The 27,798-nt window shown below is 46.1% G+C and overlaps 1 protein-coding gene across 1 annotated transcript in view; it reads left to right on the forward strand.

Annotated features, from left to right (window-relative positions):
• The first annotated feature begins 2,237 nt into the window (after positions 1-2,237).
• The window catches only part of CCDC125 (coiled-coil domain containing 125), a 1,024,365-nt gene continuing 998,804 nt past the window's right edge, over positions 2,238-27,798 (forward strand). Inside the window, exon 1 of the mRNA XM_069627541.1 lies at positions 2,238-2,323. The gene's annotated coding sequence lies outside the window, so the exon portion shown is untranslated. The remainder of the gene's footprint in view (positions 2,324-27,798) is intronic.

Genomic DNA, 27,798 nt, shown 5'->3' on the forward strand with positions numbered 1-27,798 from the left:
CGTGACAAGTCATCCGTGAAGGACTCGAGTCCGGGCTGTGGAGAAAGGCGAGAGAGAAAGGGAGAGCTGCTGGTGATCGGGTGCACAACAAGGTAGACACCTGGTACAGGTGAAGGATGAGCTGGCACTGTCGGATGACCTCCTTCTGAAAGATTGCAAGCTGGTAATTCCATCATCATTACGGGCGAAAGTCAACAAGCTCTCCCACGAAAATCACAGAGGAATGGCATCAACCAAGCGCATGCTTCGCCAAAAGGTCTGGTTCCCTGGGGTGGACTCAATGTTCGAGGAAGCGCTAAAGGCCTGCCGCACATGCAGCCTCATCATGCCTAACTGACACCCGGAGCCCTTGAACATGTCAGAACTCCCATAAGGAAAATGGGAAGCGGTGGCCGCAGATTTCTTTGGGCCCATCGAAGGAGGGAAGTACATGCTCGCAGTAATGGACAAATACTCCAGATAGCCTGAGGCTCAGCTCATCTCAACAGCCGCTCATCACGTCATCCCGGCACTAGACCGCATCTTCTCTGCTTATGGGATTCAAAGGGTGCTCAAGACAGACAATGGTCCCCCATTCAATGGGCATCAGTTTGCACAGTTCGCAAATTACATGGGGTTTCATCACCGGAAGATAACCCCCTTGTGACCACAGGCCAACGGAATGATAGAACGGTTCATGTCCAACTTGGAGAGAGCGCTCCAAATAGCAAAGCCCACAGGACAGCCCTACGAACAAGTATTGAACCCGCTGATGCGGGCCTACCGGGGGACCCCTCACAGTACCACCGGGAAAACACCTGCTGAGGTGATGTTCGGAAGAGACATCCAAACAAGAATCCCAAAGGCCCAGAGGGGTGACCCTGTGCCGGACATAGACAAGGAAATAAGGGAACGAGACAATGCTGCCAAGGAGCGCATGAAGGAATATACGTACCTCCACCGGGGAGCAAGGATGCAGCAGCTGGAGGTGGGAGAAACTGTGGCTGTGAAGCAACTCCATACTCACAAACACACCTCTATCTTCCAAGATAAGCTGCTGTTTGTCGCTCAGAAGAAAGGATCCATGGTCACTGCGCAAGACTCGGGAGGTCCCATTTCAAGGCGATCCCATTGTTGGGACGGTTAAGTGGGCGAGTGGTCATCCCCATCGACTACACCTCAGACGAACCGTATCGGGGAGACTACGTGACACAGAGCAATCGGACCAGGAAAGCCCCGGCGAGTGTGAGGCTACAGGGGGCGCTCCAGAGTCCCTCAGTTCACGTCTGCAGCATGCTAAGAACAAGCCGCGCCGCTGAATTGAAGAAATGGGTTAGAAACCCCCTCCAATGTTCACCTGTTGTGAAGATTTGGTGACTGTATAAAGGGTAGGGAGAAGTCACCTTGACGTCCCAGTGGACACGGGGAGGCGGGTGGTTGGGGCAGGGGAAATGACGTGGTAAAAGGAAGTGACAGGCCGGGGTGGTGACCGGGACAAGTTAGTTACGTTGCGAGTTAGAATGAAGGATGTGTGTACTACAGCTCCGTGTCCGTGAGTTATTGGTAATGCGTCATCTGGTCTGCTAGGCCCATCCACGGCCTCAACAGCTTGCTGCCTCTAATCACTTTGTGCTGAAGGGGTCAGGCCTGCAGATTCATCTGTTGCTGTAAATGGTACACGCCAATCCCATCAAGCTTTCTGGCAGCTTTGTTTTAGGTCAAGGCTAGGGCGGTGGGGCAAAATCATCTTTCTATATGTCTGAGAAAATGTACCTCTCTCCTTGCCATCCACTACACAACACAAAAGGCTGTCCCCCTAAAACCACGAGTGTACCACTCGACAATGACCCACCTGTGAAGGCAGGATATTCCCTCCAATGGAAATGCTAGGTACACATTGAAATCGAACCCGCAATCCCCCGTACAATTTACACTATTTCATATTTTACAGTCATGAGTAGCACGACATTCCTGTTGGCATCTCTATACAAAAATATACAAAGGTTTATCGTGAACGACACAAATAGCCCATACGGGAACATGTAGGAAGTTCGGGTGTACTTCCGCTAGCACCCGAATAAAACAAGGAGCAAAGGCTCGATAGTTTTCAGCCGCAGTAGCAGATAACTTGACCGCGCTCCCGCAGATCCCGTCACGAACATTTAAGCTGATGTTCCGGGGAGCCAAAGCCGAAATTGAGTCGAGGCAGAGAGAATCGTACGATGACGCTATACTCTCAGCTTAACTATGTCACGTGATCTCGCTGACGCCAGGTCGTTAGGTGAGGAGTGGGCGGGGAATGAAAACCCAGGAAGAGAAGGAAACATGCTAGAGATTCCAAGAGGTGAGATTAGAGGGGGGAGCCGGAAGTGGCCAAGACTTTTTATTCCTGGTGGGATACGTGCTTTGTAAGAGGGTGGAGCTACTGCTATGATTCTTCCTTGGGTCGCGCTGTATTTGTAGGAGAGCATTGCTATTTCAGTAGTTTGGAATCTCCTTTGGAATTACTCGGTGCTGCGCGGAGTTCGCCTGATTATTTTATGTTGGGGGATGTGTTGCAGCAGGCACGCGTTACTGAATGTATCTTGGTTACCACTTCAGTAAATGGAAATAATTTACTGTGGGAACCTGCGGTTGGACTCGGGAGATTAATCATAAACACCTGCAAAATAATCCAGCAGAGAGGCGTATCTGATAATGTTGCTAGCAAAGTATAGAAGTGACCCACCCAGAGGTGGAAGTGGAAAAAGGAAATAGTGGTACACTGGCTGCATCCAAAAAGGGGACGTGGGTTTCATGTGGTGCGATATCGAGTGGGGGGCATAAACGGTGTGACCAGGATCACACACTTTCCCTCAAATATTTGGATTTCAAGGTCTACAGTATTAATGTCTTATAGCGTTTACTTGCAAAAAACACAAATGGCATAATAAAGCCACATTACTGCCTGTAAATCCTTATAGCAATATGTTATGCCAAAAAATATCATTGTGGCTTTAATTTTCACATCCTGAATGGTAAATTACAAGTCCCAGAATGCAAGATAATGCCAACCTGAAAATCCGAGTTAAACCCACAGTACTTTCAGTGATTTAAGGCAGGTAATACAATACATTGTGCAATAAACAAAGCTAGATATGCAGATTCTTTGTCACAAACTTCCAGCACATTGTTTGTTATTCGAGATGTTGAAACATTTGATTAGTGAAATGAAGAAACTTTATTTTTATGTATGTCCGGATAGAAGTCGTCATGGATATAAACAAATCTTTAAATGGGTTCTTTGTGTTGCTCGCGTTAACTAGCACAGATTTGCAAGGTGACTGGTGTTTTGTGAGCTCTTTGAGTTGGAAATGGTCCATCATGCATATGAAAGGCTCTGCCATTGATCAAAAAGAAATGTTTGCAACCTTAGCACTTAATGACCTCCAGATCCAGGGACACTGTGTGGTGTGTCTGCCTAGCTGAGACTTGGGAAACTGACAGTGCTTTGATGTCTGGCCTGAGACGATTCTGTATTTAGCTAAGGAGAAAGACAAAGCGTTCGTCTTGAGCTTTTGAACTAAAGGTACGCTCTGTAAAAATTAAAAGAACTAGTGGCACGGCGTACCAATGATTTATAGTACACTTCCATCTCTGGGCACACCTTTTACATTTTAAGAAGATGTGTTTAAATATTTCCTGCACATGCATGCCAACATTAGGTATTCCATTTGGGCGACACTCAAGACTTGGGAAAGGTTAATCTTTGCGTTCTGGGACGTGTAGTTAAATTCAGGACTAAAAGTCCTGTAATGTCTCCCAAATGGAACTAGTGTCTCCCAAATGGAATGGATTATGTTGGCATATATGCCTGTGGAGTAGAATCTTAATGAGCGATTTAAGAGGCTTGTGATAAGACCTTCACTTGTGTTGTATGCTGTTTTTTGCACACGGGCCGCTGCAATGGGCCCTCCCCGCATGCGGACATTGTTCCTGTTTCAGGGTCTGCTTGTGCTCTTCTCCTTCACATTGCGTGACACCCCTTTTAGTTAGAGGACATGCTGACCTCTCAGCAGCATACCTCCTTAAAGGCATAATCACACCCCTCCTTTTTCATAACCATGAACCCACATTAAACATTGCCCAACATGTTCGCAATCCCAACCCAGGGTAACCCCCCCTCCCTCTGAGGCCATCACTCAACTATTTATGAGGATCCCCTTATCCACCCAATATATAGTCCTTTAGATATTCAGGCTAACTTTTAGAGGCTTGTGAGGCATATCTTCTGTTTGTCTCCTGACTTGTCGGTACATACGTGTCACGTCGAACTTCACTCTTTCTGTACCTTGGTGGATTCGCCCCCCACAGCTCCATCACCCAGGCTTTCACCATCATCCTGGTTCACCAGGATCCCTGGGATGACCCATTCTCCCCTGAATTAAAACTCTCCACCTCCTCGATTGCACAACCCAATTTACAGAAAAAACATGAATTCCTGGTGACCGTGTCCTGTCCATCAGATACAGTGATCATGGACCCTTTTGTGTCCACCACTTAGAATGGTTGTGGTTCTTATGTCAAAGAAAGCTTCCCAGTGGGACGTTGCGACCGTATCAACACTGAGTCACTGATCACCAATTGATGATCTTGCAGCCCCTTCTTTGGTTCTCCTTGTCATTCACTCTCCGCCGCTCTTCCCCAACCATCTGATTGTCAATTCTCTCTGGACCCTGGAATGCATGGTCAGGAATCAAGCCTCTCGGACATCTCTGAAATTATGTCGCAGCTTGAGAAACTCCTGGTAAACAATGTTTGGTCAGCCAATAATTAAAACAAACATTGGTATAATGCTAGACGAAATCAGCCGCCCTGACTGCTGGCAATTCAAAACGTTTTGTTCATAGTCCTCATAAGGTGTTCTGCTTCCCCATTAGCCCTTGGCCATAATAGAGTAATCTTCCTGGGATGAATACAACAAGCCTCCGTCATAAGTAAATGGAAACTGGTTACCCCTCCCTGTGTATCGCACAAATTGGGTTTGTTTTACCTTGGCAGAAATAACCGCAATGGAAATGACCGAATGAGAAATGTATGTAATGCAAAATTGCTCTTACATTTCCCATTCGGTCATTCAAGGTAAAACAACCCCAAACAAATCTAAAGAAACTTTTTGTGGTATGTGGTATGGTGGGGTAGGTAAATTCGATTCAGTCATTTTAGTCGAATCCGTATCTCACACATTCGTAGTTGCACTACCTTATGCTTCACTCAATTTCAGCATCTGTTCTAATCAAAACAGCCTACTCCTAGACCAGTTGGCTACCGCAACAAACAATTTGGAGCTCCAGGCGGAGGATCTGGAAAACCGCTCGAGAAGATCAAATATCGGGGTCAAGGGCCTGGCGGAATCAGTACTGGATAAGGACTTAAGAGACACGATGCAACTCTGCTTTAGCAGCCTACTGGCCGATGCCCAACCTGAAGCTATCGGCTTCGACAGGATTCATCGAGTTGGCCCGACACGTAGCGAACCAGGTTCGCGTCCCAGAGATGTCTTAATAGCAATGACATCGTATGGTCTGAAGGAAGAAGTGTTACACGTGGCAAGGACAAACGGGGACCTCACGATCAACGGGTCCCGTATACAGCTATACCAAGACCTCGCCTGGATCACTCTTCATAAAAGGCGCCTAATGCAACCAGTCACAAAAGCCCTTCGGACACGCCAAGTCAGATATAGATGGGTGCACCCGTTTGGCCTGTCATTCACATGGGAAGGCAAACAGAGGAATATTAGGAACTGTGCAGAAGGTCTAGCTCTCCTACATCTGGAGGACGAACAACAGGAGACTCCCGAATGCCCTCGGCCGAACGCACCAGGCCAGCCAAGCAAACCATGGGAATGGTCGACGGGGAGAAGGCAAAGACGAGGGAGAAGCGGTAGGTTGGGCAGTACCCAACCGGTTCAAGTTCGCAAACCAAAAAGCCCACCAGATCCGAATGCAGTCAAGCACACAGACATTGAGTGAAGCGCCACTTAAAAGTAAGAAGGCCGCAAAAGTACTCTGAAGCGCCTGCACGGAGGTCGGAGGTCATTAATCTTGGAATCAGGGTCGGAGTTATACTACTTCTGACCTACGTGAACTGGGGGGAATCTAGAGGCCTTACATCCGTTGGTTCAGCGGAGGAGCCCATTGGGGGCCCAGGCCTCATACTCTCCCAGGATGGGGGGAAGTGAAGGGGGGGAGGGGGGGAAGCATTCGAAGTACAGGAAAACAAGGAACCCAAAAACTATGAGCAAAGAGGGGCCACCTCCACAACCGGGTTTAATGCGATGAAAACAAAAGGAAGTACATTCCGGAGCAGGACACTGGGTCCATATACTGAATCCCATCTCCTAGGAGCCAATGGCTAAAGTGAACATAATCTCGCTTAATGTCCAGGGCCTAAATTCCCCTGCTAAAAGACGATCAATCCTAGGCAGGCTGGAAGCCATGCAAACGAAAATAGGGATCCTACAGGAGACACACCTGCTCCAGCAAGACGAGAGAAGGATGCACAGCAGAGCATTCCCTCTCCAGTTTTTCGCCTCAAGTCAGTCTAAAACGAAAGGGGTGGCAATCTTATGTAGCAGGGACCTGGGATTCCACAAACAAAATATCATGAAGGATCGGGAGGGCAGATACCTGGGGGTGAAAGGCACCATCAATGGCCAAATGTACACGATTTTTGCAGTATATGTCCCCAACGATAAACAGGACCAGTATATTCCCAAACTACTTCAGAAGATCGGAGGATGGTGTGAGGGCAGAGTGATAATAGGAGGTGACTTTAACTGTGTCATGGACCCAAAGTTAGATAAATCACTCCCCCCGACGACTGCAGACCAGCGAAATAGACAAGCCCTGGGTAAACTCTTCAGAGACCTGAAGGTGATAGAGACATGGCGGTTCTTCCACCCAGATTGCAAGGAATACACACACTACTCGGCGGTACACAAGGGATACCCTAGAATCGACATGATCCTAGTGTCCTCCACCCTGATCCCCTATGTCAAGAAAATATCGGAGTCCAATATCTCTCAGATCACGCCCCAGTGGTAACCTGCATAGAACTGCAGGAAAACACGAGTAGGCCCCGTCCACAATGGAGGCTGAATGAAACAATCCTGCGAGACGTAGCGCTTAGGGCACACATGGAGGAAGTCATAAGTAATTACTTCCAGGAAAATGACAATGGGGAGGTGGACTGGCGGGTAGTATGGGACGCGGGGAAGGCAGTTGTTAGAGGTGAATTCATAGCCCAAGCAACGCAATACTACAGGGAGAAAGCCCTTATAACGCATAAACTAGAGGAAGAGGTGAGAAATGCTGAAAAGCTCCATAAGACCCGTCAAGACGCCCAGAGCCTGGCGAGACCTCAAAAAAAGCTAGATCCAAACTTGAAAACCATATGGCGGACAAAACAGCGCAATTACTACTAAACGCTAAACAGTCGTATTACATACACGGGGGGGAAAGCGAGAAAATTCTTGGCAGCCAAATTACGCAAACAGAAAGTGCGCAACCACATTACCCGGTTGAGAAACAGTAGTGGGGTTCTGCAAACGGGAGATAATGAGAAACTAGAAACTATGGTCCACTTCCACAAAAACCTGCTGTCTAATGGGAACCTGAATGCAGCAGAACAAGTATCATATTTGTCGGCCATAAAACTGCCACAGATTTCTGTTCAGCAGAAAGAACAATTAGGAACCCCATTCACAACACAAGAGGAGGGGGACGCAATTGCAGCACTATCCAGGGGGAAAGCACCTGGCCCAGATGGTTTGGGTAACGGGTACTACAAAGTGTTCCTTACCCAGTTGTCAACCCCACTCACTCGCCTTTTCAACCTAATTAGGGATAAAGGAGCAGTCTCAAAGGATATGGGTCACTCAGTCACAATTCTCCCCCTAAAGCCGGGGAAAGACCCGGTGGAATGCTCCAGCTACCGCCCCATAGCCCTCCTCAATACTGACGCAAAACTGTATGCTACAATTCTCGCGAACCGGTTGGCAACAGTACTGCCCGAGATAATACATACAGACCAGGCGGGCTTCGTACGGGGTAGACACACTCAAGATAATGTTAGGCGGGTAATTGATATCATAGACTGGGGCACTAGGAGCGCGCAGAAATTCGCTATCGCTGCACTTGATGCCACACGTGCGTTCGACAGCATTGCCTGGAAATACATAAGCCTGGTACTAGATGGTTTCGGCTGTGGGCCGTCATTTACTAAGATGGTCCTGGCTAATTACCAGTTCCCATCCACACACCTAATTGTAAACGGCTACACATCAGAAAGACTCAATATCCGGAGAGGTACTCGGCAGGGGTGTCCCCTCTCCCCCTTATATTCGCCATGGCAATGGAGCCATTTGCCCATAGGATCAGGGAGGACCCGGGTATTAGTGGGGTACGAATAGGGGAGACCCAACATAAGTTAGCCTTATATGCAGACAATGTTATGCTTTACATGGCAGACCCAAAGCACACACTACCCAACATAATTAAAGAACTGCAGAGATTCGAAAATACATCAGGGTTCACAATAAATTACGCCAAATCCAAAGCACTGAATGTAACCGAGGATAGAAGGAACATAACCTACCTAGAGGAACGCTACCCCCTACAGTGGGAAAAACAATCCCTGGAATACCTAGGAATTTGCAGCACCAGGTCCACAAAAAACCTGCTCAAAGCTAACATCAATCCTCTTTTGAAGCGCCTGCTAGGAGACTTGCAGAGATGGGACCTCCAGGAACTTGCTTGGTTTGCTAGGGTAGCGGCGACAAAAATTACCTTGCTACCCAGACTGCTGTACGTGGTAAGCTCCACCCCGGTGGTAATCCCCCTGAAAATGATTCAGCAACTCCAAAATGCTGTGTTCAAATTTATCTGGGGGAATAAGAAGCCAAGAATCCAAAAAAAGATCATGATGCGCCCAACACTTCTGGGGGGTCTGGGCGTGCCGGATATAGGGAGATACGTCCTAGCGGCCCAATTGGCGCCAGCACTGAAATGGGCGGGTAGTGACCCCATCCCAGGGTGGGGGGAAATGGAACAGTTCGCGACCGACACCCCATTACGTGTGCTCCCATTCCTTTAGCCAAAAGCACGAGAGAGGGGAGGCAACCTATTGGAAGCGACAAAGACGACACTTCACACCTGGGATATGGCGATCCATCGCAGAAGGATCAAACCAGGTGTGGGCCCAATGTCCCCTATTATACACAAACCAGATTTCTCGCCTGGGCTCCAACTGAGGTTCTGGGATGGCTGGCAGGGAGCAGACATAGCGTCCTTACGAGACTTGTACCAAGATGATGCCCCACTCTCCTTTGACTTATGCAAACAAAGATTTGGCATCACCGAACAGCACAGATTTAAATATATACAAGTGCGCCACTGGATCTCGCACCCTGCAGTAAAAAGGGCTGGACTACGCCCCCCAGTAGGTTTAGAACTCACGATACGGGAGGGGGCACAGAGAAAAGAGATCACCAGATTGTACAAGTTATTAGATAAATCGCAAGCAGATGAAACCCTCCAATACATGAAAGATTGGGAGCGGGACATGGGGGAGGAGATCACTCAGGAAGAATGGTGCCAAATCTGGAGGAGGGCTCCCAAACTTTCCAAGTCCACTGCAATCAAAGAATCAGCATATAAGCTATGCTATCGTTGGTATCTGCCCCCAAGTAGAATCCATAAAATGAACCCCACGTACCCTTCAGACTGTTGGCGCCGGTGTGGTGAAAGAGGTGACCTATTCCATATGTGGTGGACATGTCCAAAGATAAAGGTGTACTGGAAAGAAGTTCTGAGTCTAATCAAAGACATAACAGGTGCAGACCTACCTCAATCCCCCAAGGTCATCCTGTTGGGGGCAGTGGCAGAAGGGACATACACAGCCTCGGGGAACAGAGCGGCCCTCATCACCCACCTGCTGACGGCAGCAAGGATGACAGTCGCCCAACGATGGAAAACAGTGGAAGGCCCTACAGTCCCACGGTGGTGGATGAAAGTGTGGGGAGTGATGGCGATGGAGAACATTTGCGCCACAAAATCAGGGACATACCTGAAATTCCTAGCCATATGGGATCCACTTCAGGACTACGTGGGGGAGAGGGAGGCCCAATTCTTTAAACCCAGGATTTTAAGAAACATTCACATCAGATAATGACAACAGAAGACACTGAGGAGGGACGGGCTCAGGAAACTGCCTTGCTCTGGTTATAACCTTGACTCAGTTTGGTTCAGTATTTTCTAAAGGTAGAGGGTGGGATAGGGCGGGTGAGGGTGGGGGCACTGGAGGGGGAAAAGTTGGAAGACAATAGTTTCAAGGCCAAAGTTCGGGGAGGTCAAACATTTGGTTCACACAGACGTTAATTTCTGTAATACTGCTGTAACCGAAAGCTAATTGTTGTCTTACAGTTAAAAATGAAAGAAAGTAAAGTTGGTTAAAAAAAACAGAAGATTTTCTTATTCCAAAATATAAATGCATTCATTTTCATTAAATTATTTTTTTTTAAATATTTTTTATTGGCATTTCTTTAAACATGAACATCGGGACTCAACATGGTCCCATATCCCCCGCCTTTCAACCCCTCTTCCCTCCCTGCCGGATTTAACGTCTTTGCACTGCCACTGCGACACTTTGATGTTTCTATTTTAGCCTGTGAACATATCAAGAATGCAGATGTTGTGAGGGCACCATTGCAGCATGTAGTCACTTTGCAGGAATTCTATGGCGTCTCCGCAGTCTGTGGCGAACCTCTGTCTGTCCCCTTGAAGGTTATATGTGATTCTCTCCATTGTTACATAGGTCCATATCCTGTGAAGCCATTCTTGTGTGGCTGGAGGGGTCTTTTGTTTCCATTTTTGTGCTATAGCTAGCCATGCTGCTATAAGGAAGCCCATAAAGTTCAGTTTTTGTGTCTTTGTGAGTGACTTTTCTCGGGGAGGCCCACATACCACACATCCATATTTCTTCTCCTAAATTGGCCGCTCCCTTGAACATTTCTTGCATCTGAGTTTTCACTTTCGACCAAAATTGTTGTAGTGCTATACAGTGTAAAGCAAAAGTGAATCCAGGACTCAGCGCCATCAAATATGTGCTTGTTTAATTGTGTTGTATTATCACACATTCAAATACGGAAAGAGCCCATAAACGATAACATGTTTCGGCTATGCTAAGCCTTTTTCAAATCTGGGCTACATAATATTACACAACCAATCATCATATGCATGTGATGTTTGCCATAATTACATCAAGTAAAGTTTGAAGAAAGGCATGATAACAGCATAAGTGCAATGATTAAGTTACAAGAATTGTGACATAGACAATATGACGTCATTACACAGTACATATTATCACATCAGAGTATTAATAAAAAGACAGAAAAACAGGGGGTGGTTAAAGGGGAGGATACAAGGGTATAGAGAAACATATCAAAAAATGAACAATGTTGCAAAAATCCACCAACCAAATAAACCAAAGGGGAGACAAAAAAAAGGAGGGAAAACCAGAAAAGTATAGTGATTAATTAACTCAATAATAATTCAGCCAATGTAGGCACAAGGTCAGTGTATTAACTAGTTATGTACGTGGTGTAAATGCTTACCCATAGTAGTATGAGACAAATCCGCAAGACTATTGTCACTGTAGTAGTAACGGGGTAAGATCCCCAGAACAGAATCTGTAAACAAGTAAGTGTAATTTCAAGTATTGGTATAACAAAATATGTTGATTAAGTTCTCATTCTAAAAGACTAAACATAGGGGATTTTTGCCATTAATTTTGTGTAAGTAATGTGTTGTGATGTCCCTACTTAATATTAGTCACAATGTGTCCGAAAGTATTACCGTTTGTTATTTCCTAATGTTTCTGGGTTTTCTCTTATCGGTTTATGTGGTGGCCACATGAGAACTGTACAATCTTGTGTTTTTATTCAGGGTGATAGCTTTGGTTGTGTTCTTCCTGTGTGTTGTGTTGTGTGTGTGTGTGTGTGGGAAGATACTTTGTGCCGTGTGGTGAGTTCCCTCTTACCTTGTCTTGGGTCAATTGTCGATGTTGTAGATGAATGTGTTGATGGTTCAATAGAAGGAGTTTTGTAGTTTCATCTATCTGGTGGCTGATAGGTAGTGATGTCACGTGCAAGGTCTCGCAGTGGAATGTTATTTTTGTACCTGTGTGAGTGTTCTAAGAAAGTCTGTTACATCTGGGGCTGGCAATGTTGTGGATGTCCAGTGGTCTATGTCATGTCTCTTACTTATCTGTGCCTATGGATATACTTTGGTGTGTCTAACAGACATTAAAGCTAGTCACATTAGATTGGATTTGGTGTCCTCTGTAACCTAACGAACCCACTACACATCAATGCCAAAACGGAAGATATTCAAAATCATCCACAGTCTATAAACCACATGTGCGCAGAACTCAAACCGAATTAATCCAACAATTCTAAGCAGTTACCAATGCCCCCATTCATGCTTCCATAATACCTGAAATTACCACCAAGGACATATGTAGAAGTCTGACTGCGGTTTTCCCACTGTCCTCGAACCTCCCCAAAATCCTCTGTGCATGCTAACATTTTAGCCCTATCTAGACCATACTACATAAAGCAGTGCATTAAAGAAGAAATTGTTACTGTGTCGTGAAGCAAAACATTGTTATACCCACTACTCAAAACCTTACCATGAACTAGCCCTAACCCGAAAATGGAAATCCATAGAGCATTCTCCACCACATCCAAGAAAATGTACTCAAACCTCCCGTGATTTCTCTTCTCAGTATCCAAGCAGTACAAGCAAAGCTCCTTCATTTTAGTTATGTCATAGTTATTTTGAAATTCCTGGAAGGTTCCCTATCACCCATACCTTTGAGCATCAACTTCCCCACCTAGTGTAGACCATATGCCACCATGACCTACTCTACAACTCTGACAACAGTTTACCTATGCATTTCCAACATGCAAAACTATTAACAGACTGTAGATCATATCATATCATATTGGCCATTATCAAATAATGGATTGGAACTCCTTTTTGAACTATACATTATATAATCTGCAAAGTCATTTGGCGTGGCTATGCATATTCTTTCCACTTTAGCACCCCAAAATGCAGCCTCCAGGGAGCATTTAGTATATGAAACAAAAACTTAACTACATTCAAGTAGTCTGTCAAGTGTGGCTTGGGAGGAGTGTCAAGGTGTGGTTAAGAAAATTGTAGCTGTTGGATAACCATAGTGGAAGTAATGCGTGTTGTCCTATTATTTAGAAAATTTGCTGTACCTGGCATATCAAAGGATGAGCTAGCACCATCGCCCTTGTCTCCTCCGCTCATTCCCTCACATTGTCAGGTGCACGTTTTCTCGATGCACCTCAGCTGCTTCTGACATCTGCGAGACCGGAGGAAAAAATAGATCTCTTCAGGTGGCAAGATTGGGGGAAGTTGTGTACTTTTTGCAAAAACTATTAAAAAGGACATTATTTAATTGTGATAACATTGTAAACTGGCACCTTTATGTAATTGACAGTGTTTATTTCTAATTATCACTTCCAGTAAATGTTTAGTCATAATACGAGTGTTTCACTTCTCTTACTGGGCAAAACACATTATTAAAACCTAGAATAGCCATATAAATTATTTTCTGATAGGTTATTATTCCAAGATGGACAGTTTGGTACACTCCTATTGTACTATTTCAAAATACCCCTATGAGAAATGGGAAGAGGGACAAATAGTATTAGTGAGGGTTAAGAATGACCATTAAATCTTATTTTCTACAAATATGTCTGTAATAAAAGTGTAGTATGCCTGAAATACTTAGTACATTATGCACACTGGCTTGATACCCTTTTCACTTTTCACAACACTCACCCTAACATTAAAATGTTTGTAATATTGAGCCAGGTATACTGGTTTGGACAGCCTCCGGAAATGCTCCAAAATCAATCACTCATTAGGACCCAAAGCCAAAGGCTGCTTGAATATGTTTCCTTTCCCCACATGATTTTAGCTGGGTCTCCAGTTAAGGATGACTTGCTCAGTCCCCAATTCCTAGAGGTCCAAAGGAAAAAAAAAAGTAGCTGTAGCGGCTGTGTAGTTATGGGTAAGTTGCTAAACTCATAGGAAGAGCACTTTTTCAGCGGCTTATAACTTCGTTCCCCCTGGAGGAATGCTCACACAACATTGCAAAGTATATGGTTGGCTCTGAAATGTTTCACCAAGTTGGTTGAGGTTTCGTGCAGGGGGGCGCAAAGTTATAGGGGGGTTCCAAATTTTATTTTTTGTCAATAGACTGAATGGGCAAAAACTTTGGCGCACGGCTACAGGCCAAAGTTGTGGCATGTGCGGGGGCTTGGCTCAGAAAGCGCGCTTTTGTGTGCTTGTGGGAAATCAGACCTGTACTTTTGTTGCAAAGAACTGAAATGTACGTCCCAAAAAATTAGTGATATCTTGGTCCGCTCCGCTGTCCCATTTCCCTGTTCGCTCCGCGGACCGAAGTCTTAGTGGCCTGCGGTACGCTGTGCTGTCAGCGAACATTGGACGCGGCCGGTGGTGGGCTGTAGGTTTGCAGGCTCGGGTGGGTGAAGGAGGGCGAAGCAAAGAAATTGGCCATGTGTTGTGCTGTAGCCTAGGGCTGCCTGTGGTTATGTGGACTTTGTGCTTTTGCATTGTTTTATGGCGGTGGGTCTGTGGCGAAATGTTCCCATGCTTGTCTGCCTTGCCTTGTAGTGGTTGTGGGTAAGGCATAGGCTTTTCAGTGCATGGGCAGAGGCGGCAGGCCTCCCCTTGTACCCAAGACCCTAGGGCTTGCGCACCACCCCCGCAATGTAATGCTTCCATGCACGCAGCTACTCGCATATACTTTATTGGGGGTAGCTGCACAGGAGACTATCATATTTTGGTCAGTGCAGGCAGGCTGCAGTGGGGATGGGGAGTGCATTGGATATACTATGAGGAAACGTCCAGTCGGTGTACTATGCTGTGTTGTGCCTGCAAAGTCCCTACTGGCTTGTGTGCATGGTTAGGGGCCTTGCATCTAACAGTGCAGGCAGTGGTTGGAAGTAGGTGTGAAGGTGTGAGGAAGTTGTCATGTGTGGGTCCGTTAGCGCACGCACTATTACCTTCTGGTGGATATGCAAGGACTAGGCTTTTGGGTACATCGGCGGAGACCGTATGCCTCTGCATGTACCCAAGAGGCTAGGGCTTGCTCACACCCTTGCTTCAAGGAAGGCCATTCCAACATTGAGACATGGAAGGATTTTTTACCAGCACACTTTTGCCATATGGACTATTCACGCAGCTACTGACATATACTGCATTGGTGGATAGGTGCTCAGGGGACTATCATATTTTGGTCAGGGCAGGGAGACTGCATTGGGGATGGGAGTGCATTGGAGATAATATGAGGATATTTGCTATTGGTGTACTATATTGTGTTGTGGAATAAATGATTGGCTACTCCCTAATTTTTGTTAACGGGGGGTCAAATCTGTTGGAAGGGAGAGTCTAAAGAAGAAAAAGTACATTACAGATTGACTACCCCTCTCTAGAGGTCCTGTATGTCACACAGGTTCGGGTGGAGGGCCCTGTTTAATTAGTTGACAGGGTGAACACCTTCATGAGGGCAAATACTGAAGCTGAGTGCAATTTTGCAAAACGTAAATCTCTTTAATAATTTTTCATAAAAACATATTCAAAAACATTACAAACATATTCCTCTAATGATCATCAATCATACCATTCAACCAACATGATCCTACTACAAACAAGGGGTTCTATAGCTTAAAGTTTCTTCCAGCATAACAGATATTATGAATATGCATACATGACATAGGAAAAAGAATTTAGTTTTCCTTTATCGGTCGACATATGTTTCGGCCCTTACGGGTGTACCACCTATGTCAGCGGTGGTCAGTAAGATAGGTATTGGGCCATCTTCAGGACAGTGGTTACTTCTAGAAGATCAGTTTCGTTCCCCATTAATATTGATTGACAAATCTAAAAACATAAATATACATATATTAGTCTACAATAGAGATTGTGCTCCCCAATTTGACTGTTTGTAAGGCGATGGCCAGTTCATATTCTCCTGGACATTACCACTACACCCACCTGTGGTCCATAAACCATGATTTGGACTTCTGAGCTTGGACTACTGGCTGTAGCAATGATTTGGCATCCAGTGTCCCGGCTTCCTACATAAATGAGGAGAATAAACTAGTAAATGTGCTGTTTGTGGTTACATCATTTCGAATAAATTAAATTATCTAAGTGGCGTACAATTTATGACAGAGCCACTTATATAATTGTGTCTCCTAATTCAGTCTTAGTCCTCTCGGGATGGGCATTCGTCCATTAGCTGAGATATGGTTTAACTGCTAAAAATAGCAGCAAAAAGTTCTCCAGTTTGGAATATTCTACCTCCATGTAAAAAGTGGACTAATTAGTTATCCCTTTGTGATTCCATAATTTGCATACGTGTGTCTTATTAACAGAAAGGGAAATTACGGAAAGAGCACTTGTATAGTTGTCTCTTCTGCGCCAGTCGCACTCTAATTGGGATTGACGACGGGAAAGTGAGTTATTCAAGCCGTCACACCAATGGGAATTTCTTTATTGGTGCCTGTTAAAAAGGCGAAAATCTTGGTTTATTTTGTGTATTGTATTAATAAAAAGCAGCTCTTTAATGCATCTCTAACAGCATTCATCTACTCTGCAATCTAGAGTTAGTATTGTTTAACAGAAGATGTAGAATGTCTAACATCTTTTTCATATTGCTTCTGTTGCGCACCGATATTATCTCCTCATTTAGGAAAACAGAATGACACATGAACGTGCTCAATGGTGGTAACAGGGCTCCCACAAAACCGCATAGTCACGCCATGCATTGATGTGGCCAGCTATGCGCTATCTGATAGTCGAGCAGAATGTGCCTGTAACTGCTGCACTCAGAGCGTATATTGCTCGACAATGTTATGTAGCATTCTATTTGGAACACGGGGTGCGATGTGGAGCTCACTTCTTTGCCTTTCATGTTTACGTCTATTTCATGCTACAAACGCTCTGCCGTTGGACCGTGTTGTAAATCTTGCCAACAGCCGCTCGTACTCCGTACGGATTTCTTTTTTAAAGAGTCATGTGATTCTCAATACTGTCACGTGACGTTTGCCGTCCCTGATTGTTTAAAGTTATATTGCGGTGTTGAAATGTGTGTTAGTTGCCACTGCTTAAATCCACATGTATTTTGTAAATATGTGGTCCGTGTTAAAATACATGGGCAACATGAAAAATACCATATTACTGGTACTTCGTGCGCATTGTTGGATATCGCCTAGTGATCCATATTAAATAGTCATCTGAGGCACTATCGATGGTGCTGTGTCTGATTTGAAAACACATCTGTTAAAGCAAGATTGCAAAGCTTCAGAAAAATAGAGCTTATATTTCGGGATAGAGCCTGAAAAAGGTTCATTCCCAATTGCACTCAGATATGTTACCGTGTTGATTGTAATAGTCACGCCTCATTACATTTTGCCTGGATACCCATAGTAAACGCTGTGGCTGCATTTCTTTACAGTGTCTCTAGCATAATTACAGCGAGACAGATTCATGTGGGTTCCCAATTCGGAGGGGAGATCGGACAGGCCCACTCTCATGATGAAATAGTAATTCGGAGTAATCATATTCTTCGTATTACTCATGCTCAGTTTAACTATACCTGGGTTCTTCTAATTGCTCTTACATCTACTCTTGCATTTGTTATCAATTAGCAAGTAATCAGGTGCAACATAGGAGACCATATAGTTCGAGTTCTTATTGAGGAGGACATTAACCCAATTCTTTAAAGGGTGTCTCTGGATGGGTTTTATGAGAGCGTCAGATGATTATGTACTTGTTGGAATCGCATTAGGTGACTGGGCTCCATTCCACGGCGATATTAAGGCCATGTTTGACTGTGTGAAGATTGTAAATCCATTTTTGCTCACTTCGGGTGAGGTTCAAGTCTCTATTACCCCCTCTTGGGGATGGCTTGATTACCTGGATTACGCACCACAGTAAGTCAGTACATTGGTGCTGTTTTGCTATATAGTGGGCCACTAGAGGTTTGTTCTCAATTTTATTACGGACACACGACTTGTGTTCACAAATTCATTGGCGTACCTGCCGTTTAGTCTTCCCTATGTATACAAGTTCACAAGGGCATTTTATGGCATATACCGCCCATTGGGTGAGACCATTAGTGAAGTCCATAAGTTGAACTACTGTATTACATAGTTTGATACTTTTCATGGTGACGGTTTGAGCACAAACAGAACATTTGCCACATCGATGGTGGCCTTTACGTTGTCTTGTAAAGGCAAAGCGGGGCACTGATGGATTGAAGTCCTCCGTTTTAATCATATGCCAATGCTTCTTAATGATCTTTCTGAGATGGCTGCTAATGGGATTGTATGTACTCACACATGTTATTTTCTCTTCAATGTTACGATGTACGGGTTCAAGGCATGAGGTTCTATTAATATGCAGTACTCTTTTGTATGCCCGTTGAACAGTGGTTTTGGGATATCCTCTATCTTTTAGCCTAGATTTTAAGGTTTTGCCGTGTTGTTTGTACATTTCTACTTGGGTGCAGTTTCTGCGAATTCGCAGAAACTGGCCATATGGTAGGCCTTCTTTAAGACTCAGCGGATGAAAACTCCGGTAGTTAAGTAAGGTGTTCTTATCTGTGGGTTTACTGTATAAAACAGTTTCTATGTTACCTGTATCGGTTTTCTGTATTTGAAGATCTACAAAGGGTATCTTTTGCAAGTCACTGTGTATCGTGAACTGAATATTAGGGTTTTGAAGGTTTAACCACTTATGGAACAATGTCAGTTGGTCAGGAGTACCACTCCAAATCAAAAAGATGTTGTCGATGTAGCGCAGCCAGGTTTTAATCGAGGTAGAGAAAGAATTAATCGAGCCAAGGAATTAGAGTACAAGAAACTTAATACTCAAACTGACAAAGAACTAAGGCTAAGAGAAATGGAGCTCAAGTATGAGCTAGAAATGAAGAAATTGTCTGTTGAGAATGCTTCTCTCTCTGACTCCTCTAGAAGTTCCAGTCCTAAAAGACCCCAGATGCCTAAAGAATTGATTGGTATGTATGAGCCTAAGTTGGATGTGTTGAATTGGTTGTCTATGTTTGAGTATAATCATGGGCTCCAGAACATCACAGGTAATGAGTTACTCACCTGGTTGTTCTCTAGGCTCCCCCCTGTTGCAACTGATGCAGTAATGGAGTTGGGGGAGGAGGATAGGAAAGAGTATGAATGTGTGATACTAGCTTTGATAGCTAGGTTTGGGAAGACCCCTTCCCAGTATCTTAGGAGGTTTAGAAGCCTCAAAAAGCATGATGGTACCCCTTGGGCTACCTGGGTGTGTGAAGGGTTGAAAAACTTAGAGGGATGGATTAAGGGTTACAAAGTGAACACTTATGAAGGAATGAGAAATCTTGTAATGATGGAGTCAATTTATGATGCCTGCTCTCCTGAGCTCAGACAGCACTTGGCTGATTCACAGGAATTAGATCCTAGAAAGCTAGCTAAGGCTGCTGACTTGTGGGTTGCCAACAGGGCTACTCACAAGGATTCTGGGGTAACTCAGAAGAAGGATGAGGGGAGACAGCCTAAGAAGGACTCCAAAGAGAATTCTGAAAATTCCTATCCCAAAGAGGGCCCCAAACAACAAAATAACCAGGGTAAGCCCCAAGGTAGACCCCATCAGGCTAATGCACCTTCTGGCCACAAACCAGAAGGAGGTCAGAACAAGCCACCCTTTCAGAGAGCATTTGGACAATGCTACATCTGTCAGGCTACTGACCATATCAACGGGGATCCCAGATGCAAGGGTGAACCTGCAGGGGTCAGCACAGTCTCCTTAGCCTTCACTCCTGAGGATGAAGTACAGATGGCTAGTGCCCACTTTGAACTCTTTGCTGAAGAACCCTTGGGTCTTCAAGCAACTGTAAACTTAGAGCCTATGGATCTGGTTAGTAGCCAGAATAGGGAAATCTATAACTCTCTACCAGCAAACTCTAAAACGTATTATCTAGACAGTGTTCTCATCAATGGCCAGGACACTCCTGCCAGGAGAGACACTGGGGCTAGCAGAACAGTAGTGGATGAAAGCTTTTTCAGACCTGAGGATGTGGCTAAGGCACCCAAAGGTCCCACTAGAAATTCTGGAGGCCCTGTTCAAATGGTTCCTATTCTACCAACCCTCATTCAGTGTAATAACATGACAGTAAGGATTCCTGTCAGTGTTCAGACTGAGCTACCTGGGAAAGTCCTGTTGGGGAATGACCTAAGAACTCTAGGAGTAGTGTCACATGCCCCCAGGCCTCCCAGTATGGAGAAGCAGAACTTAACCAAAATGGCTAGAGAGGCTACCTTGAAGGACCCTTCTAAGCCTGTGGGACCCTCTACTGAGAACCCCACTACAAGCCCTGGTGTTAGTAAGTTGACCTCTAACCCAGGCACATTTCAGGATAGTATGCTAGGAACATGGGAGCCCCAACCAAGCTCCATCATTGTTCCCCTAGTTTCAGAGTCTCTGACTCCCCCTGCTTCTGAGGAAGAGGTGGATAGACCAACTAGGCCCCTATTTCGACCTGAGAGAACTGGTAATTCTCAGTGCTGGTGGAAAACCAGAAAAGAAAAGAAAAGTCTAAGGCCAAAAACCTTCAGACTGTTGGACCTTCTATAGAAGACCCCAACCAAAATCCTGATGCTAGGAGAGAATCTCCTAAAGTAGGTAAGGTTAGATCTAAGAGGAAGGAGAAGCATGTACCTTGCTTATCTCCAACCCGTCCACCCAAGAGGCCTAAGACCCAACCTGCTCCCCACAGAGAGGTGGTGAGGAACCTTGGAGGGCCCTCTAGATCTAAGGGTATCCTTTATAAGGACCCCTTGAAAAAGCCTAAAGCAGGTTCAGAGGTTGTACCAACTTCTGAGGGACTGGTCAACCAGATCCCCTATAGTTTTAAAAAGACTGATGTTCCTCAAAGGGTTTGTAGGTCATATAGCTTACAAAAGAAAACCTTTGATGTAACCATAGAACCCAGGTCAGGGCGTCGCCATCAAAATGCTGATGGACTCTCTAGGATGTATGTCATCGACTAGAAGTATGAGGTTCATCCAGGAGTGGATTAAATCCTCCTGTCCCTTAGTCTGGGGGGGGGGGGGAGCGAGTGTTAGGGAGAATTCTCTGTTTAGGCTGAATTTCCTAACCTAGTTAGTCCCCCAGCAGCTTTGCTGGATTTTTGGGGTTCATTTTTTCTCCTGCCAAGAGTGAGACTCTTTTACCCTCAATCTTGGACATGACTTGAGTGTTTCTGTGACTTGCTATGTGCTTATGGGCTATGGGGTATTTTTTCCCCATAGGCTTTCATTGGTTTTTGAATGTGTGTTACACAGCACCCTCAGTGCAGTAACACAGGGGTGTCATAGTGACCCCCAAACATAGACTCCACACCCTGGGAATGACTACTGTCTCCCTGGGTCTGTAAAGTCACCATTGACTTTACTAGTCTTAATTTAGGAACTTAACCAGTACAAACCATCATACTGTGGAAGTACTGGTAGGGGCAATTAGATTGCCCCTGGGTCTGTTGTCGAGGGAGTACTGTCCCGTCCCCCCTCGCCGAGTTTCTGGCTGGTGGCAGTGGATACCACGGAAATATTCCACCGGAATATTTCCCAATGGGATTTCCCATTGATTTTAATGCACCACTTTTTGGTGCAATGTTAAAGATACCGCCGGTTTATTTATTTAATATAAATTCACCGGTTGGGATTTTTTGCCAGAACTCGCCGCCAAAATGGCGTCTAGGTTCACTTCAGTAACCCTGAACCCGAGTCGAGCCTTTGTTCCACTTTTGGCGGGCTTCTGCACAGAAGCCCTCCAAAGTGGTGCCATTCTGTCTGGGTACCACAAGGGTGTGGGAGGGGGTTTAGGCACACTGGACTGAGTTGCCTTGCCAACTCATGTCGCACTCTGGTGTGATCGGCCCAAGTGGTGAGCCGCCCCGCTCACCACTTAGCATGTTTGAGTGACATCTAGGCTGTATGAATGGGGGTTTGCTGCATAAAAGCAGGGTTTTTGGGACTGGTTCTTCAGAAGTCGCCACAGGACCTAAGAAGCCGAAGAGGGAGAAGCCGAGCCGACCTGCCAAGACGACACCACCGGTGGAGCCCTGCGGAACCGTCTCACCACTTTTCCCAACGACAGAGGAGATCTCCAGCCGGGAGAGTCTTCTTCCCTTGCTGGTGGGGACAACCAGTTTCTGCCTTCTTTTTGCCTCCCTGAAGCATCTCGTGGCCGCCTTGCCTGTGCCAAGCACCCCGGCAAACGGGACACCACTTTTTACCTCAACCGCGAAAGAGGGGTAACATCCTTTTAACCGGAAAAAATCCACGGCTGGTTTCTTCCCTGGTAGTGAAACGACCTTCAGCTTTCCTCCACGTCAAGATCTTCTCTTCCTCTGGACGACGCTGCGACTTGCACCCACTACCAGGAACAACTGCCACCGCTGGAGGATCCTTTCCATTTTAAAGGTACCGTGTTCCGCCCGGCTTCCCTTGCCACCGATTGTACGGGGTAGATTTAGCCCTCGGCTCTCGAACCTGGGTAAGCCTCGGACATCCTAACTAAACTTTTCTAAACTTGGTAAAACCTTTTCTTCTCACCTGTAAAGACTTGTGACATTGTGTGATCTTGGACATCTTTTCGCCTGGCTTTCCCTAGAGTGGGCCTGGCAACCGAACTTCCTTGCTCAGCAATAGACTGCCTTTCTAAACTTACTGTGAATCTCTGAAAAGTGTTTTACCTTGCTGTTTTCATTACTTCTGCCTTTTCCCTCCCTTTTTAACTAACTTGTTGGAGTGCCATCTAACGTTAAGCGCTCACCTCTGTTTGGAAATAAGTGGTGTTAACTTAGACTTGTCCAACAAATACCTAGGGATGTACATATAAGTAATAGTGACTGTGTTTTGACTTACTTATCTTTTCTGTGCTAGTGTAATTTATGAGTGTGTCTTTTAAATAAATAATTATATACTTTTACACCTAGCTCTGGTCAGTGTTTGCTTGTACTACTGTGCCTCTGTACCTATTATGTATGCTCTATATACTGCCTAACTCGTCTTGAGGGAAGTCTGACTGCTCAGCCACAGCTACCAGGTAAATCTGGGTGGTACAGACTGCTACCAAGTGGGTTTACTGCCAAACACCTGTAGTCTTAAATCTTTTGCAGTGGTCCCAGAGGGAACTGCACAGGTTTCTGCCTAACATCAATGTTAGGCTTTAACATAACTCTACAGTTGAAACATAATTTTAACATTTTCAGCAAACGAGCTGTGTTGGAGATAGAGTTCTCTAAGGTTTGTAGTCGTGCTATGCCTTGTTGACAAATAGGTATTGTTTAGGGGGGGGGGCCTGAGCTCATGCTGTGAGGACGTGCTGGCTCGGAGCTCCTGCCTTGATCCTGAACTGACTCCTGGAAATACTGATTAGAGATCATATAACAACTCTGGCTGGTGCATAAACCGATCCCCCTTCCCTCGACCTGCACGGCGAACAAAAATGGAGTGAGGGAGACGAGAATTTGGGTCATGAAGCACGGCCCCCCCTGAATCCAGCTCCAGCCTGGCGCGAGAGGGAGGAGTGACTGTGCGGCGGACAGGCCGGACGAGAGCTGCGTGTTCCGACACCGTGGACGCCGCCTCCGAGGAACGCCGAAGGAACCCTGGGGGTTGGCGCTGCGGTGGCTTGTGCCCTTCTTGTGTGGGGTGCACTGAGGAGGCGGAGCGGGGACCACGGAGTAACGGCCTGAGAAGCGCACCAGGCTGCCCGGACCCTGCGCCGTGCGGCCCTCCACAGATGGCTCTGCCGGGCCCGGCCCCTGCCCGCGTCCAAATAAGCAGCGAGCATAGGAGGAGGAGGCACGCTGCGGGCAGAGGAGAAAGCCGTGCCCCAGCTGCATCGGGAGTGGCGGCGCGAGAGGACTGGCTGCATTGGAGAGGGCCTCCTGAGCTACTAAGAGGTACGCAGGGGCACTCGGAGGGCGGAGAAGCAGCTCCCTCTACAAACTAAAACAAACTGTGCTCGGAGAGTGGAGCCAGAGCAGAACGCCGGGACTAAACACCTCTGCCGCAGCCCACAAGAAGACACCAAGGGGAGGCACAGCACTAGACCCTACCTAGACCAGCAGGGTTGGGCAGCATAAGGCCCACACTCAACCCAACACATCCAGGGCCCTCTGCATACAATTGTGGCGAACTAACCATAATTCAGGCCTCATCCCGGGGGTCCCCCAACAAAACACGGGGCACAAAGTGCCAAGCTCCTGCAGCAGCTGACAACTGGAGGAACAGCACAACAGAGGGCACGGTCTGCCACAACTAGGCAGCAAAGGGAGGCTAAGAACTAGGCCCTAACCGGGGCACTGTAACTCAGGCCCGATACCAGGGCGCCCCCAACAAAGTGCTGGGGCACCAAACAGTACACCCCCATAGACTGCGGACAGCCTGGGTTACTGCAAACTAGGGAGCACAAACTTCAAGGCAAGGGCGCCAGGCAGGACCAATTTAACAGATGCATCTACCAGTAAAGACAGTGTAGTTAATTGTGGTCGTCACCCCCACTAAAGCAAGGGGAACCAAACCCTGCCGCATCGCGGGACTCGCGCCGTAGCTCAAACCTGGAACCCGGGATCTCATCAACGAAACAGGGTACCGCGCGGCGGCTCTAGGTCGCTACGGACTGCGGATGACACGCTGACCCCATGAGCATACACCGTGACGCAGAGTGGCACTCAGCTGGGCAGATCTAAGGGACCCCTACACGAGAGGGATAACAGTGCACTAACCCCACTGGGCAAGCCTGGAACGTAGCTTTGACCAAACAAAGGAACCCACGGATCACCACCTAGAGGTGGGTGGACCGCAAATGGGGCACCGCACTAGGACACCACCGGCTTAACATTGGGTTGCTACAAGGCTGCGCCGGACCCTGTGGACCGCTGACGGCCCGACAAGCAATTAATCAGAGAGCGTGAACCAAGGCAGTGCGAGGCGCTGGACTGAACACATCTGCGGGTCCCCCATGCGGGGACTGGAGCAACACACAGGCAGTAAGGCGTACAAAACACCCAGGGAGAGAACCGGAGCTCCACACAACAAAGTCCCGGCACGGTTGGGGACATGCCCTCCACGAAACACAAGAAGGACTCGACAATCATGGACTCCTTTAATGCCGCCAAGCAGAAGGGACAACCACAAACCGCCCCAGAAACACAGGCCGAGCAGTCAGGTAAAAACACTGCAGCTAAGGAGGATCACATTTTGACAAATCAACTACACTGTCTTTACTGGTAGATGCATCAGTTTTTCTTAATGACTGAATTACCTCTTCTCCTCCAACTTTCTGTTCACGTTCAGCTTGCAGTGCATGGCTACTTTCTGTGTTTTTAGGTTGCATGACTCTCTTTCTGCGTTGCTTTCCACTGAGTTGCAGTTTGGTAGGGATTGTGTTTTAGCTGTTGGTCGAAGAAAGGGAAATGTGGGTGTGCAAACATTGAAATGTTTATGTGCAGTGTGCATGATCAATAGGAGGGTAGGCATTTAACTGGAAGTGTGTCGCTGTGCAATGGTGTCTAACTTTCGGTTGGCGACAGTATCTTACTATGTGGGGATTCTTCTAATGGTGGAGACATAACAAACACTGAGCACCTGTAGAGGTGTCACCAGTAACAATGAAGTACATATTGGTGTATGGCCACACATCTATGTGCTACAATACAACAATAGTGTACTCTTCTAGTAAGACATACAACAGTATGATGGTATTATACTTACTTTGTTGCTTGCTGAGAGTAAGTTTATTGCAGGCTGTATTTTGAAGTGCACACTCCAGTGGCTTTCCACTGAGAGGTGGGTACTGCACCTGTATAAGAAGACGGTAACAAAATATGTTGGCTAATGGCATAGTGCTTACATTTGTACAATACATTCTTCAAAACTATAGGGGGATGTTGTGGCAGGAAGAGGAAGTGTGTGTGTATAAATGGAAGGCTTACGATATGACTGGGCACTTAGCATAAGCATGTTTAAGAGGGTAGGTGCGTTATTTGGGAGTGTATTGCTTGACTTGTCATGAAACGCGTGTGTGTATTAGTGTAGGCCTATTTACTTTCAAAATGCAGTACTTTGCATTATGGAAGGATGACAAAAAGGTGCGTAAAGATGTACAGAGTACAAAGCAGAATGTTTTTTTGTGTGCATTTGCATGTACATATGTATGCTTGCTACATGAGTGCAGGCATTGCTTTTGGGCTTTAATTTCCTTATGCATATTTATGAATGTTACTGTTGTGAATGCACACATACATTTTTTATTGCTTAACTACTGTTGTTATCTATGACGTGAAGTAGGAAACTGTTGTTATGCTTGCAATGTATGCACTTGGCTTAGTTTGGTGGGAAAGGCTGCGTGATAACTTTGTGTGTGGTTTTTACAAATTTGATAGGAGGTGCGTTAATCGGGGAAAGCATTGTAAAATTGACAGAACAAAAGAACAGAGTAACCGTTTCCATATACCAATGGCTGTTATGGGCAAAGGGCAACTTTGCCACCACCTACCACTGTAGGAGCCATTTAATGGTAGGTGATGGGAGAAAAAAACAGTATGAATTTTGAGTACGTTATGGAGATTCACTGCTAGGTACCCTGTTGCTACGAATTTATAATACAGTTGCCACTGTACTGTACAAAAAATAGTAATACCTACTAGGCATAGTGATGGGTAACAATGCCGATGTATGCGGGTGCAGAACTCGTAGATCGTTTTACACTACTTTCCCATGCAGGTGCTTTTGATTTACAGGACATTTGACCTCTGTGTGTTTAAAGGTTGGTATGGACTGTTCAATAGATGTGCTAGCATTACATGCACAATACTTGGATGTAATTGGTGGATGCGTAAGTAATCGTTTAACAGTAGCGAATTAGGTAGTGATGCTAAAAGAGTACTAGAAAGGGAAGAGGGACTGGCCCTGCTTGCCTGGGGCGCGGCCCTTGCGGTAGTTGGGCAAAGCGCACGTGCTGCATGCTGTCCTTCTTAATGTGCTTGTCATGGAAATGGGACTACGGATGATCGATTCTGGTGCGTGTGCTTTTCTGTTCCATGCTGGGATGTTCTTCTGTGCCCATGAAAACCGTAGTGCTTCTAGTGTGACGTTTGTCAGTGGCCTTGATATTCTTTTTCTCTCTATTGAAATTTGTCATCTGTTGCACTATGTACAATGTACACTGCAGACACTCATGTAGTAATGTAAGGAGGAAAAGCAGAGAGCAAAATCTCTAACAAGGAGCACACCAAAAGGTGTTTCTTTACATGTCGCTTTATCAAAATTAGAACTAAACACTTTTCACAACTTCCTCCAAGACGCCCATTTTCTATGACGCTTAAAATGTGTTTGTGCAGCTCCCCACACAGGGCAATATGTTCGTGAAAGCCGCACCATTTGGAGGTGCACACGTGCTACATCCGGGTCTTTTCAGGGTAGCTGCAATGGAAATGGAACTGTGCAGGAGTTGGGATTGGTCAATATGATTTCCTGGGTATGGTGTGTAGCAACAGATTGTGCCAGAACGTGTGTTTGCAAATAGGAGTGGAGAGGGCTATGGGTATGGTTGTGCCGTTCAGTAGGCGGACTATATGGCTTTTGGG

This window comes from Ambystoma mexicanum, chromosome 6p (genome assembly GCF_040938575.1).
Source record: "Ambystoma mexicanum isolate Mex_15411 chromosome 6p, UKY_AmexF1_1, whole genome shotgun sequence".
In the NCBI taxonomy this organism is placed as follows: domain Eukaryota; kingdom Metazoa; phylum Chordata; class Amphibia; order Caudata; family Ambystomatidae; genus Ambystoma; species Ambystoma mexicanum.